Genomic DNA, 19,107 nt, shown 5'->3' with positions numbered 1-19,107 from the left:
TTGGGTTTAAGATTGAGTTGTGACTCGTAAATGTACCTACACTTGTTGAACTAAACGTAACTACTTAAAAATATCGCTCAATAAATATGATAATTCATTATTTTATAAAAAAAATCCCCCAACTAAGCATAAGCAAACATAATGCTTGTATTAGGAGTAGGCTGACAACAACTGTTCAGCAATCGTCAATTTTTGAGTTGCTCGTGAATCATGATGACTCATTCAATTTATCTTTATTTATACCAAAGCAAAACCTTTAAAACCACATATTTGTCTTCCACTTGACAGTTGACATTTAATTTTAGATCTCATCATTGCAAATTCCCTTTCCTCTAAGCCCCGCCTAACAAATCCAACGGAAGTCAAAATCAACCGGAATAAATCTCTACCACTTAAAATTCTACCCTTGGGAGGCACCTTGGGAAGTAATGAGCCCTTATACTTTGTTTTTAACGCGTCTTACACGTCGCGCTGGTGCATTTCATTCCAAACTAAACTTTGGCTGAACACAATAAGGGTGAAGCTTTTTAGTTCTTTAAAATTCCGCGGTTTTATTCGGAGAAGAGCATAGGTCCTAAATCTTGGGAGCGTCTAGTTTTAATGGCATTTAAATTAGGTTTTTATTTACTCCGCGTGTCGGATTTAATCTCGTCGTGTACGGTGGCTGCGGTTTCTTGTTTATGGGGTAGCTCTATAATGATGTCGCGAATAAGTTGCATACGAAATGTCTCATTTGAATGAAAATGAAATTGTTTATTTCGTAACAAATAAAATAAACAGAACTTGAGGTGGACTCTTTCTTGTAAGTGCAATGGCACCTATGCCAGAAGGAGTCACTCTCCCTTAACAAAATTTGTAACCTAAATACCAAATAAGCGTAAAATATGGTACATATTTTCAATTTCATAATATAGTCATTACCAGCTATCTTCTCGAGCAATGTCTGGGTTGGGTTGTACACAGAGTTGTAACCTAGCTTATAATTTCGGTTTCGGTATTTATATTGACGTGTAGCTCGCCGTTTTATAACCGAAAGACAAGTAAACATGCGTCAACATTGCACACAACATCATACTTTGTCGAAAGCGCCTATTAAACTTTACACTTACATCTTTACTCCCTTTCAAGTTCGGCCAATTGCCGCAGTTTTCCAGCCGACTGCCGGCGGGTAGTTTACAATATCCAATAAAGCTTTACAATTTACAATCAACTACGGCGCTCGTAAAGCTCACGCTTCCGTGTGCCGCCACTTACGGCTACCGGTGGCCCACCCAGGTTACTTGTCTGTTGCAATGTAGTTCGCCTTGTGGAATTCAGAAACGGGAATTTTGGCAGGTCATAATATTTTAAACATGTTGGTTAAATCTTACACTAAACTACTATTATAAGTTTATAATGTACTGTGTTACTTTTTTATGATGAGTATAGGTATTTAATTAATAAGATATTCTACTGAAATACGTTTATTAAACGTCAAAAATAAATTCACAAGTCATCATATCAGGAGCCTTAAAAAGGTGCGTATAAGCCCATAGCTGTGCATTTATAAGTTTAGGTTTGATTTCAGTATTGATATAATTTGTGACAATTCGTGTATTTTTTTTATTTACGTTTCTTTATTTCATTTAAATAACATTATTGTTGCAAAACAGCACGCGCCGTCATCAGAACACAATCTCACCGTCACTAAATCACAATCGATCACACCTATCTCAAAACAACCGAACTACGAACCGATCTGAAATTATCATAGCGCGATCTACGTAATGCTTAGACCGGAAATTGGGTCAGAGGGAGCCACTTATCCCGCGGAAGTGGCCGCCCAGGGCGACGTATTTCCGGCCCTGACTGCTCCACACCTCGGTCATTATCAGGAGAATTTTTTGGAGATGTATTTTTAGGTACGAAAGGTGATATACCTTTTTGTTTGTTGTCCTTCACATTTTTTATACAATTTTCGTAAAGATTACACAGAGAACAAACACTAATTATTCACTCCTGTAAAAATACAGGCTAGGTACCTCAAAAACTATTAAGCTTGCACACAAAAAATATGTAATGAATGGGACAAAAAATTTATAGATTTTTTGTCCCATTCATTATACCTACACTGAAAAGATATTAACATAGTTTAATAGAGTACAGCTCTTGTCACAATATCCGGCCACATCTTAAGATATTGATTCATAAACTAGCAGCACGCCCGCCGGCCACTTTGATCCCAACGTCTCAATAATGTCGGTAGTAAACATTTTTAAACATTTACTTCCTTAATAGAAGTCAATTAGTCACTCAGAAAGTTGAGAGAAAATTATTTATGGCAACAAAATACTGTTTCCGAATATAATTTCACGATCTAGTAAATAAACTTCCTAATTTATTGAAAGCCCCAGAAACATCAGAAGTGACGGTTCATTTTATTTGATTATCAACCTCAGGTATTTTGAATCCAGTGTGGTCTAAAATTTGTCGTCTATGACTCAAGACTTTAGGGTTGACTATACAAGTAAAAAGAGGAAACCCGTGAGATGTTTCCCAGGACTACAAACTCAATATTTCCAGGCAGACTTATCCATTAGTGCGCCACAATGACACATTAATACTTTAACTGCGCCCGCGCAACGCACGGCGGCGCGTGCTCTTTGATCTTTTACGGCTAGATTATTACTCTAATTGACGCAGACAGTCCATGTAATCATATCAGAATTATTAGCCAATAAACTCCAGGCGAACCTGGCTCGTAAATGATGATCAAATTCTGACAAAGTGGGGACGAATTTATTAAACCTTAGAGGATGTTGTAAAGCACTTTGAACGGATTAGTTAGTAGGATTATTACGGTATTTGTTTGTTGTTTATAAGACGCGATCAAAGGCCTACCTTTCGACTTGCAATGGTCTGATTGTAAATAGTCGTACATGCAAGCATTCTATTAATATCCGTTTAAATTCAAAAGTAATTTTGCTAAATTAACCGTGATACAACTCTACTTGGTCAAATAAATTATCAAAAAATAGAGGATACGTATTTTTTTATTTGTCAATCAAACAAGTAGGTAATTACGAATTTATGATGCGTTGAAGTTCCGCGTGACGTCACAAAGTGCTACACTTTCAACCACTCCTTGACGTCACGGGCCTTTCTTTTAACTTTGTCGCGCTTTATCTCTTTAAATTTGCATTATTTGTAAAGGTGAAAAATACGTGTCGAGTGTTTTTTTATAAGTTAACTGACGGACTAATTCAAACTCTTGCCTTTTTACCCAGAAAACATTCCTAATGATGTGTGAAGTGTCATTTCTACAATAACCGCCCAACTAATCTTTGCCACTATTTTACAGCGTGTGACAAGCAGCACCAAACCTTGAAATTGCAAGTGGCAATTATGTCTGTACTTTATTGTTTCGTTTGATATTGTGCTAAGTACATCGCGAAGGCCCGTTTTACTGCCGAGGTGTTTTGGTTCTCATTCAAAATGTTTAGAGGTGTTTCGTATGGCATAAGACAGGTCAAAGAACAAATGTTTGGTTTAATGCCCACCTCGTGAGTGTAACTGCTCTTCGTTAGCCGATCATTAAACTCGGATGCGGCGATTTTAGATTCAATAGAATAAAGAATGAGTAGAGACCATGACTGTATATTGTTTTAAACTTTCATTGTCACTAACATAATTATTTATTACTGACGGGATTGCTATCATGTACCTTAATTTTGAGTTTCCGATATTTCGGCAATGTTGCAAGCGTCATGGTATATGGTAGCAATCCCGTCAGTAATAATAATTAAGAGACCATGTAGTTTAATTTTAGGGAAGCTTTTTTACGATGTGCCTATGTGTAAGTTTTATGCTATGTGATTTCCTCTTGGAAGCAGGTGGCTTGTTGACAGCGATTGACTTGTTGAAACAAATTATACTTTGCTTTTAAGACTTTGTAATTTCCCAAAATACTCCAAACAAGCTGATGCTGAGGGATGGCGCAATCAGTTCGAATCAACCCTTTATTTGGGCAGTGAGCCTGTCATTAGCGGCGACTTTGTTATTACGGCACCTTCGCAATTTGCTCGTGAACGTAAAATGAAAATAGATTGAAGGGTGGAAAACTCTATAGTATATCATATTTTGTAGAGTATACCTAAATAATTTGTAAGCAACTCTCTCTTTTGAATACCTACGTAATGCCAAAATTTAGGCATCTTTGCTCAGAAGAATTTTTTGATAAAAAATGTAGCTTGAATTTCATTGATATTATAAATATTTTTGGACAATTTCACACAGCGCTATCTAGCCCCAAGTAAGCAATCAATATGCTTGTGTTATGGTGCTAGTAAGCTTAACGGATATACTTTTTTAAATAGGTACATACATTTTATACATAGTAACACCCAGATCCGTCACAGAAATTGAAATGATGAATTTTAACCGGGAATCGAACCCGGGACCTCTCGGCATAGTAGTCCCTTTTAGAACCACTACACCAAACGGCCGACTGATATTATATTAAGCATTTGCCATTTTGTGAATTTCAATCTCTCAGCGAATGTTTTATCGTGTGCATGTCCCTGAATCATAAAATTAACAATCTATTCAAAGGCATCTTGTGATCGACTACCATCTAAAATTAATTACAATTTAATAACTCCAAACTAGCACTTGATCTTTAGCCACTCGCGCAGGTATGCCCCGGCATAGCACGCGAGTGTGCCAGCATGCCAGGGTGCTAGCGTGCCAGCGTGCCAGCGTGCCAGTTTGCCGGCGCTGGCGCTGCTGGCAGCGCATAGCATTTCTGCGCGCCGGTTGTCGGAAGAACTGATTTGGCTCAGGTGACGATGGCACCGTGGAAGGGATAGAGTGGTTGAGGGTTTTTACTTTGTCATGTGCCGAAGGTGACACAAGACATGCTTGAGATAACACAACTTTTGATACGTAGTGGCTTTCGAAGAGGAAACTGATTCTTATAGTTTTTTAAAGTAATGAAATTTTATTTCTGATTTATTATTAGGAGTAAGAGGCTGGTTTTGTGTTTGTGGTAGGTATAACAAAGCGAGGATGGGTCCATCAATAACATTTGAAATGACAGCATACAAAATAGACTAAGAGCTAGTGAACGCCAGACCTACGTTATTTTTTTAAAGGCTGAAAGTTTGTCACCGCATGCTCCCAACATAGCTAAGAACCATGGCCAAACATGAAGTTTGGGTCATGGTGGCTTTGGCAGACAGACGGTACTAAAGGTGTGTAAAATACCAACTTAATTACGTCAAAGTATAAAGGCTGATTTTTTGATATTTCCTTCAAAATGTTATTAGAAATGACGTCATTAATTGACAGACACCTACTATGGTGGCAGCCCTTAACCAGACACCTTAAAGTTCATGAAAATGTAGTCCTACTTACGTCATACTATAAAAGCTGATATTTACATAAAATATTTGAACTATCATTTGATGAAGTTTCCTCATCAGCCAGACACTTCTGATGGTTTCTTCGCCTTGCCAGACAGCTTTTAGGGTGGCTGAAAGTGCGAACGCGAGGCACTATAAATATTGTTTTTTGTACTTTTTCTTAAGTTACTCAAGTATTTGAGTCTGTAAATCATCATCTCATGTCTCTCTCATAAAATAAAATACCACCATAAACCAAGCACTCAAAACACAGCGCTGTCAGACTGAAAAGTCAATTGTGCTTATCCACATCCTTCATATTTCGGCCTTTATTAATATTCTTCAGTCAATTTTCTTGCTCAGCCGCATCTAAAACATCATTGTCTATGACACGGCAATACCTGACCGACGCCGCGGATCGGGCCTCAATAACTCATCGCGAAGCAATTAACGAACTCATTTTGATTGCTGTTCACATTGCGCCACTGAGCACCGTTGCTTCTTAATGACAATATCAATATTATTTTCACAAATTTTCCTTTTCAGAACACGGGATTCGTAGCGTGTCATAATTTAATGAGATCATGTGTAAGGGGTACCCCGGTTTAAAAGGCACTCGATTCTTATCATTCAATGTATCGGTTATCATCGCTCTAAAATATAAAATTTATTTACGTCACACGATTTTATAAAAATTAGTTACAATATCCCTCAAACATACTTTTACAGGACGGAACTTGGGCTGGATGCGAGCGGCGCAGGACCGGTCTTTGTGGAAATCCTTGGGGGAGGCCTTTGTCCAGCAGTGGACGTCTTTCGGCTGAAACGAACGAACGAACATTTGAACATAAGTAGGTATTTAATGCACCGTACTACGAGAACCGTTTTGAAGTCATTTTGAGGCTACATAAAACCTAACTGTGTAAAAAACATCAATAGGTATCGCAATATGAACGAGCCCCAATGAAGGGCTGTTATAATGAGCGGCGCCGTGTCGACAAACCAGCAAATTACTCTGTAATTAGCACTGATACGTCACTTTGTCCACTGTCACTGGAAAATTAAAACCGGAGCATTTTCAGTAAATTATAATAACAGCTTTTCCACGGTTACTTTGACTAAAATATAATTTTAGTGATCGGCATTTTGTAATACGAGACAATGGATCAAAGTACACCATGACCACGACGAACAGAATTAAATGCATCCTGGTGCAATTGCAACAGGTGTAAGGAAGGCAGATCTGCTTTTAGGATATTCAGGTACTATTCTGTCCCAATTTAAATTATTGTCAGTCATCTAAAACATCATGATGTTGCCGGAGAATGTAAAAATCGCTAACATTATTCAAATAAACTATTACATTCAGATTAAAACAAACTGAGTCACGCTGTTTCATCTTAAAACGCATAAAGCTCGGCATTTCCCCGAGATTAATCATTAAAATAGACAAAGAAAAAATAGGTGCGCGGAAACAAAAGAGCGCGGGCGCCTCAATCTGTCACGACTGTCAACTGTCAGGTGTCAACTGTCACCTGTCACCCGCCGCCGCTGATTGCGGCGACACCTCTCGGACTGCACCTGGGGAAACGTTAAATTAAAAGGGGCCGCCATTGTACTTTTGTTTTTGATGCGAATGTTGGTGGTGTTATTTCAGGAGAGTGTTCGTGAAATATGCCGTGATTTTGAGATGTGAAATATGAAACTGAGCTTTTTAGATTTCTGGTCTGGATTTGTGTTTGATTTTTGCTACTAACATTTATCTACGCCAATGTTCCAAACAGACGTGTAAATTCATTTTGTTAGTATTTCAAATAAAAAATACGACGTATTTAATTTGGATTTGAATACCTTGAGATAACACATTATAACCTCTGAAGAACTGACATTTCGGAATGATCGCTTGTTATTAAGATCGACAGTTCCAGTTAAGAAACAGACCTGTAGAGTGCCCAATCCATATTATGCTCATGTTTGTTAATAAGTAAATGTAATTACGAGTTGGAATGTACCTGACATCACCGCTGGCGGTGTTTCCTTCCGAATTTGATGATCGACCACTATGGGGACCCATAAGCTCATGCTTCTGTTCTATACAAGAATTAGAAGGCTGAGATTTTAAGATCATTTTTAATGTTCGTGAAGATTGAATGATAACTTTTTATTTAATGTGACGTTTTACACCCATTTCAATTATTTATTATCACCCATGACCGACAGGTGGACCGGACATAATATACGAAATATCATGATATCTTAATTTAAAGTGGAAACAGATTAAATTATTGGTTTACACGCGTAATATAGCAATGAAGCAAATTAGCTCAAAACACGATGTTTTAAAAGGCCATTAAAAGGAGTTATGTTCGGCTGCGGTTTTTTCGGTTAATCTATAGTTATTGCTCTAGGACAGATTAGCTTGACGCACTATGTTGTCGCGCAGGCGCAGTATAAACACCTTTCGAGGTGCTTGCCAACATTTTTTGGCACGCGCCGTGTTTTTAGAGTTCCGCGCAGCGATTGAAAAACCTTGCGAAGTCAATTGAAAGATACCTAGTTAAATCTGACAGTGATGTGATGTTCATCTTATAAACCTGCAAATCCGGAATCCAAGGATAACAATAATTTTTCTCAATTTTTTTATAACATTTTACAATTTTGCGATTTCAACCACTAGCTACCTACTACCTACATTGTATTTAATTCAAATAAGGTACAAACATCTAATAATATAATATAACAACAAATTGGACCGACGACATCGTAAAGGTAGCAAGGAAGCGCTGGACGCAGGCCGCTACCAATCGATCAACGTGGAAAGCATTAGGGGAGGCCTATGTTCAGCAGTGGGCGTCCTATGGCTGAAATGATGATGATGATGATGAAGGTACAAACATAATATTGGTTCTTACCAAAGATGCTAAGGATACTTTTCATCTTCTTCTTCTTTTCAGCCAAATGACGTCCACTGCTGGACAAAGGCCTCCCCCAAGGTTTTCCACAATGAACGGTCCTGCGCTGCCCGCATCCAGGCTCTTCCCGCGACCTTTACCAGATTGTCGGTCCACCTAGTAGGAGGCCTGCCCACGCTACGTCTTCCAGCCCGTGGTCGCCACTCGAGAACTTTCCTGCCCCAACGGCCATTGTCTCTACGAGCTATGTGCCCCGCCCACTGCCACTTGATTTTAGCAATTCTGCGAGCTATGTGTTATCGAGAAAGAGGTCAATCGTCGAATCCAACTCGGATGGGCAGCGTTCGGGAAGCTTCGCCATATACTCACGTCCGAAATACCGCAGTGTCTTAAGTCGAAAGTATTTGACCAATGCGTGTTGCCAGTGATGGTATACGGATCTGAGACGTGGTCGCTTACTATGGGCCTCATAAGAAGGCTCGAGGTCACCCAAAGGGCGATGGAGCGGGCTATGCTCGGAGCTTCCCTGCGTGATCGAATCAGAAATGAGGAGATCCGCAGGAGAACCAAAGTAACCGACATAGCTCGCAGAATTGCTAAAATACTTTTCATATTAGTTTTTAATTCTGCATAACTCATTACGATTTGAGTAGGTAACACAAAATTCAGAAAGTCAAAATTCAAATAAAAAATATTAACAATTATACTGAACCCTGACAGAATTAAAATTCACTCTCGTCTGATTTTCAGTTTGAAATAACGATATTTCACAGGTAATCTGCGCTGAGACAACAGCTGTTCGGCTCACATGACGATTTATTCGGTTTTTTCGCGACAACCTTAGGCTAAGGCTACACAACTTCTAGACAACGCAACATTCGTAATCGAATTCTATTCAATAAGTAAAGTTGATTTACTTTATTTAAATTAGACGTCGCGATGCGGTCACAATGTCTAAAGAAGTAATCTTACACTTTTCACATGCAATTATGTATTTTCTCTATTGAAGCTGACGTATATGATCCTATCTTAGGTTCTAGGCAGTTTTAAAGAAGATGCTCAAAGTGGACGTAAAAACAATTCGATCTTTTGTAGCTTTGAGTTCCAATTTTCAATTAAATTTAAGATGAATTGGTTTGTCTTTGCTTTAAACAAACTATACTTAGATTTAATTGTAATATCTGCATCGTAGTGATCTTGAGGGGCAGGTCCTCTCTACCCAATCGCTATCGCCTGTTCTAACAGGCTGGCAGCAGCCCAGGTTGGTGGCTCTAGCAATGTGTGCTCACCTTAGGAATGCCGTTCCCGTCTCCGGGATGCTATGCACGTGTCCATTGTCTGACAATGTTGATTGCATTCCACTGTTTTTTGCTTTTAAATCTTTTATTGTAGCTACTGAGGAATTTGTCAACGATCGTGTCCTACATATTCTCTAAGATATTGGCTTGTTTAGATAATAAAGCTCGTAGCAACGAAATGATTTTACGATTTGGAGCATCTGGGATAGTTTGGGTGACGGTTCTTATGTAAATATTATAAGACAGCCAAAAAACTTGTCTACTTCGATTAGATATCTACAGATGCAGTCACAATCATCACTCTGAATGAAAGCATACTTAACATATTTTTTATTGCGAAAAAGCAGCGTAGCACTGTTTAGCTTCCATTCTATGTTATTAGGTTTTGTGATAAACTTATTTATAAGCACAGTATGATCTGATAAAGCTAGCGGAAGGCACGAGCAGCGTAGGATCGATCATTGTAAAATCCTTGAGGAGGGTCTTTGTAAATCTAGAAATCTAATTTTTTTTTTACGGGATTGCTACATTTGCTACCTTATTTTGAGTTTCCGATGAGAATTTTGGCACTGTTGCAAGCGCCATGGTCACGGAGTAACTGATGAAACTTGCGGGTGAGATAGAAGAAATCTAAGTTTGAAAAAGTAAATAATATCACAGGTAACTAAATTTTTACCTGTCTCACCTACGTTACAAGAATGCAAAGGTTATGTTACTCCAATTGTTTTAACAACGAAGTTACAAAAGGATCAATTTACGTTTACGCGGCACGTGGGAGATAGCGCACCTTGGCCCCATGGCTGCTGCGACCAAATTTAACTTTTTGGTTAAGGCTAGGTTCTTTTTAATTCCGGTAGGTTATTTTTTAAAGAAACGCTTAAACCACGGTTCGTTTGTAGATCAAATTTAGAATAGCGATATTTTAAGAGCCAGGAAAGTAGATGGAAGTTTTGTCCCAATATTTGAAAAATAGTTATAGCTACTAGCTCACGATAAAGTCCTTCTGTGACAGGCCAAATATTAAATTAAATTAAATTAAAAATTGTTTATTTCTGTAAATCATTTACAATAAAGTTACCGGGGTCTCCCAGAAAGTAATCGTAAGATACTTGTGTTGGGAGTACCTCGCTCTTCCACCTTAGTTACAAATTAGATTTACGTGATAGATTTGCTAGTAGTAATAACATTGTTAAGTACACAAGGTTATAATTAAGGTAAGTGTGCATGGGTGTGATGTGTATGCATGTAAATGTGAGGTAAGTGTGCTTAGGTGTGATATGAGTATATGTTTGTAAATGTTGAGTATGTGAGTATGGGTGTGATGCGAGTATAAAATATGTATGTAAATGTGAGGTAAGTGTACATGGGTGTGGTGTGTATGTATGTAACTGTAATATCACGGAGGTAAAGCCGCGGGCAAGATCTAGACTAGGCGAATCTCAATACAAACCTACAACAGAGTAGGTACTACTTCTTTGTAGTTCAGAATTTCCTGTATTTTCCTTTTCTAAATCATTCTGTGTCATTTTGTATCGTCTGTATTTCCCTTAACATAGGGTTTGTAGCACAAGCCCCAGGGGCGTTATATTTTTTATCCGCGCTTCCAATTCAGACGGCAAATTGCAATCCGATAGCCAGGTTATGGCGAGGGGAGCCGGCAATTAGAGACGCACTCTTCGTGTGTTGGCGTTTAATGATTATTTATTTTTAAAGCTGGACACGATTATATTTACATATAAGTATAATCTAAATACATGTAACTCAAAGGTGATAGATGTTATGACATAGGCATCCGCTAAGAAAGGATTTTACGAAACTCCACCCCTAAGGGGGTAAAACAGGATCCACGCGTACGAAGTCCCGGGTGGCCGCTTAGTTTGTAGTATAAAAAGAGACATCAAGGTTTAACAGCACCATGTATGTAGGTATGCCTAGAACGTCTCTACAGCCGAGATCATTATAACCTACGTTTGCTTCATTTGAACTAATCCTGACGTTAAGATAAAAGCAACATTTTGTATTCTTTTCCGAAAAGCCAATTCTTTGATTTCAGTCACATATCATCACCTACGAAACTAAAATGTTTTTCGCTAACGCATGTCGTTTAAAATGTAGGTTCAAACATTTCGCTATCATCAGAAAAAAACAGTCAAAAATAAATCTAGACCAGCAGTAATTACTGAGCTGTTACCATGACATGCGCAGTTACCTCACAAATGCCAAGTCTAAAAATGTCGACAAAACTCAGTCAGGCCAAACTATTCAAAAGTTGTCACTTTGCCACTTTGCTAACGTTTATTTTGGCAACTCTGGCGCCGGCTAAATAGTGATGTCCGAATTACAATTATTTTTATCGATATGCATCAACTATTCACATCAATCATTGTCTGCGTTGACGATGACGGCTCTATGGCACAATGTTGAGACTAAAATAGTTTATCTGTTAAGGTGAGCGATATATTGGTCGTTAACTACCTATGCTGTGACATCAATTAGCTAGGTAAGTGACTGATTAATTTATAACCGAAGTATGAATGGCAGATACGTCTAGTAGATTTACCAAGTAAATTAATTCATAGAAAGTGACAGTTGACATCTATTGGTACAATGAATTTGTATTAACATTTAAAACTATGCCATTTAGATTTATGATACATACTATAATTTCAGCAACAAAAAGGTCCACGATCTGAATTATCTTTGAAACTATCAACCCATTTTACAAAATTAGGATGATAATATTTACCAGGATAATTATTACCAGGATAAACCATGCTTGCGTTCCTTTAAGGGCAATATTTATTTTGTAAATTTTTTGTGCTCTTGTTATTTAAAATCGGCTAATGTGAGGAATTTAAAAATACGACGAAAACGCCATAGCTATTGACGACAGTCAAAGAGTATTGTCAATTTTATCGATACCCCGCCGACGCCATCGCATCCCTAGCCCCTAATGACCAGCATCCAGGTGAGCCGTCCGCACTTCATCACTTGCCGGATTTCCGCCAAACTGGCGGAGTAAAACACCGTGTAATACGGACAGATAACGCCGCACTAATTAGCTGATACCCGCACGTTGGCAACATTGGAGACAGGTGTTTTTGAGTGTCCGCACTGATTGACATATTTTGGGCTTTTTTCATAACATCCAAGCTATAAGTAGCGATGATGTTTTTGAATATAGGTTTTGAAAATGTATAGAAATACTAAAGTTATATTAAATTGAGTTTCGTTAAGACTATCCCAGGGATTCGCAAATTATTACTTGAACATTTACGAAGGGGTTTGGTGAGGAGACTTGTGTCCAATGCAACTCCAATTTTCGTGGCAAGCTTTTTATTGTTCTTTATTCAACTTTTAAGTGGGGCGAAATTATGTCAAGATGAAAATCAAAGGTTTTCATAAATTATGTTATCGTGATTCGTGACTACGGTCTACGGGTTTGTGTGTTCAAAAAATTTATTCTCCATCTTTAAAACCTTACAATTAACGCATCGATTACGAAATGTAAGTGATCAAAAATAATAAGCTTTCTGTAAAGTCCCTAAAAGCTACGAACTTAGAATTAATTGCCCATCTCTTTCCATATCTTCTTCGAAAAATTATATCAGTTTATATCTAAAGACGGAATATCACACCTCACACCTGAGTTCCAAAGGCGGGGTCCCTGTTGCACCTGTCCTCGCCCCGCCCGGCCTTACAGGTGTGCCGCGCGTTGATTGGCCGCCCGATAAGGTAACACAGGTGTCTTCGGGCCGGCCAATCAGGAAATTGTAGTATGCAGGTAGTTTATGTTGCATACGAGATAATTTTGCCAATACTTTTTTATCTTACTTTTTAAGTATGTATGATCTAAAGGCGTGATGATTTAAAAATGCATCTCGATATGAAAAAAATATTGAATAAAATTATGTTGAAAAATATTTGTGTTTAAAAAACCTCCTGTTTCATTGTTAAGAACACTATTAAAACAAATCTGACCATCCTTTATGATGATGCACTTTTAGTAAATAAATGAATAGGTAGGTAGATAAACAAAAAAAAATAAGTATGGTGTATTTTTTTAACCATTTTCGTAAAAATTTAAATATTTCTCGATGTTAAAAAAATGGATTGTGTACCCCTGGTGGGACTCGAACCCACAATCCCCGGCTTAGGAGGCCGATGCCTTATCCATTAGGCCACAGGGGCTACGTGAAGTCGGGGTGAAATTATCAGTTAGTGGCTACATGATATTTTTCATAAAAAACTCTACGTGAGTTCACTTTGTGAGTCCAAAGAGGATCGAGGATAAGCATCACTATGTTTGTTAGTCCTTCGTTATGTCATGTCATAAGAAGCTTCTGAGACTGCCTAACTAAATTTTTAAAACAAGCTGTAAAGGCAAAAATAAATAAAATATTTTTCAATACAATAATTACTTGAATATCGTCATGTATACTTTGCTCTTAAAACCAACGTGTCTTTTATAACTTAATTCTATTCGTATATGTAAATTTATAACAAGAACACGAGTAACTAAGCCAAAGTAATCAAGCTTAGCAAATAAATTATGGTGAAGCAGAAAAAGGGCAAGCGAATGAGTGAATCTCATCATTCCCATCGCAGGGACAAGGTAAACACGTGTCAATCATTCTCGTGGGGGGATCTGCCCTGCGTCTTGGGGATGAAGATAGGGTGGCCACTTTTACGGTATAAAACAGGAATTATTACAGACTTACTTTGAGACAAGATCTAGCCAAAGTAAAACATTAGGATTAAAATTGACATCTAAAAGTTTATTAAAATTATTGAGACATGGGAGGAAAATAAAGAAAAAGAATTAAGAGTGCGGGTATTTGTTGGGTTTAAAAAATGGACATTGTATTCTGTATAGACTTTGCTAAATAAACGAATAAGAAATAATTGTGTGATTAAGTAGGTACGTCTTTTTAACTATTCCACCAACCTAAGTCTATATTGAATGTAGAGAACTTTCCTACATTTTAACAACGTGTGTCCACCCTACCTCGGCCAGTTAATCGCGTACCGATTGCGTTTTTATTCACCTACCGCCCCAAGTGGCGTGCGTTTGTATGTTAATGGGATGACGACTGTCTACCGAGAGCTTTGAGAGGGTTTTTAATGAATTGGACCCGCCATTTTGGTTGAACGCTCGGTTAAAATTAAAACTGTATGGGAAAAGTCCACATGTAAAACTATAGAACAGATGCATCTTAAACTTAAGATTAATTATAAAGTTTTGACTGATCAGTACCGTTAGCTTTCATCGCTTTTTCAAGAATACTACCAGCAGTGACTGAATGAAAAAAAAAATAGAAAATATTACGCTTTGGCACCTTTTGGATCGTTAAGTCTAGCAGTGAAATGACTATGAGGAACTATTCTATGAGCTAGCCAAATGCAGTGAGTTAAATCTTAATCATTTTAATAAATATTGAAATAATGACCATACAATTGATGTTCAGATGAATAATAAACATAATTCAGACAGCTAAATTAGATCAATTTGCTCTACAATACTCGTAAAGCCGATATTTTATGGGTAATTAGCTAGCTTTGTCATCGATTGTCCTCTAATTAAATCTGGCTCAGGCTCTAATTAAATTCCGACTAACAATTCATACCTACTTATGTATTATTCTTCACTGGTTTTAGTCAAATCAAAGATCTTTATTCAATTTTGACCAGACTACTTAGACACGGCGGAAAAGAAAATGTGGATTGGTCCTGTTTTACTAGAAGCAGTGGGCAGGGCACATAGCTCGCAGAGCTGATATAGCTTCTGGGGCAGAAAAGTTCTCGAGTGGCGACCACGAGCCGGAAGACGTAGTGTGGGCAGTCTTCCTACTAGGTGGACCGACGATCTGGTGAAGGTCGCATGAGGTGCCTGGATGCGGGCGGTGCAGGTCCGGACTTTGTGGAAATCCTGGGGGAGTCCTTTGTCCAGCAGTGAAACATGCATCGAACGAACTAGGAACAGGACCGGTCGCTGTGGAAATCCGTTTGTCCAGCAACGGCCTTAGGCTAAATTCTGAAACGAACGAAGTCCCGTCATGTATTAATAATATCTGGAACCGACCACCGGTGATTTGACCGACTGAGGTGGGAAACGAACCGCGGGTTCCCAGTAGCGGGGTAATAAGTTCCCGGGACGCGAGCGCCATTTGTGCGCCTGAGCATAGTAAGGGCTAATTAGGATGGGTGATCGATCAGCGCCGCTGACCGAAGATTCCTGTCAGGAATAGTTTGATCTAGATTAATCTAGATTTTATGGAAAAAAATCTTAAAAAAGTTTCAGTAAATCATCTTGGAGTCTTGATTTTCAACTTTTTTGTATTAAATTAGTCGTCTATAATCAGTTATTTTCTTCTGGTCAACCATTTATTTTAGTATTCTATCGTCATAAAAATACTCAAATAAATAACCTGATATACCCTTCAAACACCAATGGGTTTAAGCTGATTCACCTTTATGGATAATAAAACCATCAATAGCAAACTAGAGTATAATTTATCGACACCCACGCAGTCGAATCCGTGGGCAGAAGTTAGTAAATATAATATGTGTAACACGCAAATTGATATGCTATGATTCTTTTGCTATACAATTTCCATTGTAACTATTCAGGTACTAACAAGTTGTTACCGCATTTAATATAGGAAACTATCCCGTAATCTTACTAAAAATGCAAAAGTTTGTGTGGAATGTCTGGATGTTTGTTACTCTTTCACGCAAAAACTACTGAACGGATTTTGATGAAACTTTACAGTATTAGGTATTCTTTATAACCCAGAATAACATAGGTATAAGCTATAATTTATGACGATCTGTGACAAACTAAATTTCACGCGGGTGAAGTCGCGGGAAAAAGCTAGTACAATATCTAGCAGCAACTAATAAAACTGTAATGTGTATAATGTAAAAATAAAACATTATACACATAAAGCAGACGACTTCTAAAGGAACATTCAAAAAACAATTGAGTCCGTTTTCTTACCTTTCGATGTTAAATAAGAAACATTTTTAACTCTAATTACCACGTGGCTTGCACACTTAACATTCATAATAAAAATAGCGCCCGGCATACGCCGTACATTACCACAGAATAAGTAATAGTACAGGTTAGACATTACGCATAATTTGAACCAATAACATCCCACCTCGAATTCGCGCGCACACCGCATCTATTTTTATGCTTAATACCCTCATAAAATAGTTATTAATTTGAACACATGTACTAAGACAACAATTAATACGCGGTTGGAGGTACTCGCATATCGAATCCGAAATAGCTTTGCTATTATTAACAATAATAGTCTGGAGCTCTAGACGGTTACAAAACGTCAGGAAGGATGCGCTTGCGCGGTTACAGATGAAGGTAAGAACAAAGATTCGTTAATTGAATACTCACTAATGATTTATTGGCGGTTATTTAATAACGCCAATAAATCAATTCGCGAATTCGCGAACGCGAATTCGAGGTGGGATGTTATTGGTTCAAATTATGCGTAATGTACGGCGTATGCCGGGCGCTATTTTTATTATGAATGTTAAGTGTGCAAGCCACGTGGTAATTAGAGTTAAAAATGTTTCTTATTTAACATCGAAAGGTAAGAAAACGGACTCAATAGTTTTTTGAATGTTCCTTTAGAAGTCGTCTGCTTTATGTGTATAATGTTTTATTTTTACATTATACACATTACAGTTTTATTAGTTGCTGCTAGTATTTAAGAAGTCCGATTATTCGCAATCCAATCATAGAGATATGAATATGAACCATACTTACCACTTACATGAAATAATTACTTTAGAAAAAGATCATAATACCGTCAAATACTTATCGTTTTAGGATTATACCTTTACCCGCTTATTAATAAAAGTTACACCCTAGTTGAACTCTGGCTTAAATTGTCATTTAGTATGGAAATGTCATTTTAATCCAGGGTTCATCCTAGGTGTAACATTTTATTAATAAGGGGGTTATAGTTATGGTTTCAGAATCATGCCTTTAAATAGATAAATAAACGTTGTAAGATCTAAGACCCCTGCAAGAATGGTACCTGCAATTACTTGTCTACTGTTTGTCGTGACAAAAATGCGTAACCTTCCACAACCGTACCCCATAAACACGCATGCCATAACCACGGCACCATTACCAAAGAGGTTACTCAAGTGCCCGTTACCCGGAGGAAACGGAGGCTCGCAACCTCTGGGAGGGCGCTGATGTCATATCCGGTCACGTGAGGATGACATCTGCGTGCGTTAATGACGTGTACTCTTTATTTTGGTTTACTTCAAAATGAATAATTGTACTTGCAGTGACATCTAAGTTGTGAGCTTTGAATAAAAACTCATAAAAACTCATAAAACTCATTTATTTCTGTAAATAGGCTTAAAAAGCACTTTTACACGTCCCAGTATTAACCCTACCACTGCTTCAGGACAACAAATGGGCCAGTGCTGAGAAGAAGCAGCGCAAGAAACTCAATCACTATTGTCAGCCTCTTTTTCAAGGTTTACAGGCTTTAAAATGTACAAAGTTATAAATATTTATGCGAGCTAGGCAGTAACGCATCCCAAACATTTAAAAGGCGAACATATAAAAGGTTTTCATAAATGAACTGTGAAGCTACTGTCAGTATGTTAATTTCCTTAAAAAAATCTTTCAAGGAAAATCGGGGTCCAAGGTTATAAATAGCCCGCACTGCTCTCTTCTGCAGAACAAACACAGTTTCAATGTCCGCGGCTGAGCCCAACAACAATAATTATGCCGTATGACAGAATATGAAGTTATGCATTTCAACCTAAACAGCTCCTAATAAAGCTAAACTTAAAACCGTGACCTGTATAACCCCTTTATAACAGAAGACTAGCTAGATTTACCTACTTGAATATTATTGTAAGCTAAGGAAGCTAGAGGATTGATTGTCTCTCTATAAACGTGAAAATACCTCCAAAATTGTTATGTGGTTTCCGTTTCTTGATCAACGTTAATAATATTTTTTATAAGTTTGTACATCTATTCCAAAGAAGCTTCAATAAATAATACAACAAAATATATTGTGACAACGCTTCTCTACATCACAGACAAAGAGCGAGCAAATTTATATTGCCAGAAAAATATAAGTGAATCTCACAAAGGTGGATCAGTCAAAATAACGAATGGGGCTCATTAAACTGCCCGTTTTTAACGGAGACGTAAAATATAAGTCGTAAAACGACGTGTGTCCCATTTCACTGGATAGAACAAAGCCAGTCTTCCTGTGATATCCGAACTATCTAATTGAAATTGCTTTAAAGGAATTCCGATGTCAAAATTTTTGATATTACCTTTATTTCTTTCTAACTACGAAATCCAGCCGACATTATTATGTTTCTTCCATTTTATCACTAGACGAATAGAAGTACTCGAATACTGCTTAACCTAACCTTGAAATTAATTAACTGCATTAACTTTATTTAGGATTTTTTGACTAAACAAGTAAGAAGATTACAAGTAACTTATCAACCGAC

The 19,107-nt window shown here is 37.7% G+C and overlaps 1 non-coding gene across 1 annotated transcript; it reads right to left on the bottom strand.

Moving 5' to 3' along the window:
• Window positions 1-13,709: 13,709 nt before the first annotated feature.
• Trnar-ccu (transfer RNA arginine (anticodon CCU)) lies at window positions 13,710-13,782 on the bottom strand. The gene has a single exon. It is a non-coding gene; the product is annotated as a tRNA-Arg (tRNA).
• Between the last annotated feature and the right edge of the window lie 5,325 nt (window positions 13,783-19,107).

This window comes from Ostrinia nubilalis, chromosome 8 (assembly GCF_963855985.1).
Source record: "Ostrinia nubilalis chromosome 8, ilOstNubi1.1, whole genome shotgun sequence".
NCBI lineage: Eukaryota > Metazoa > Arthropoda > Insecta > Lepidoptera > Crambidae > Ostrinia > Ostrinia nubilalis.
This window is presented reverse-complemented; position numbering and strand designations above follow the sequence as displayed.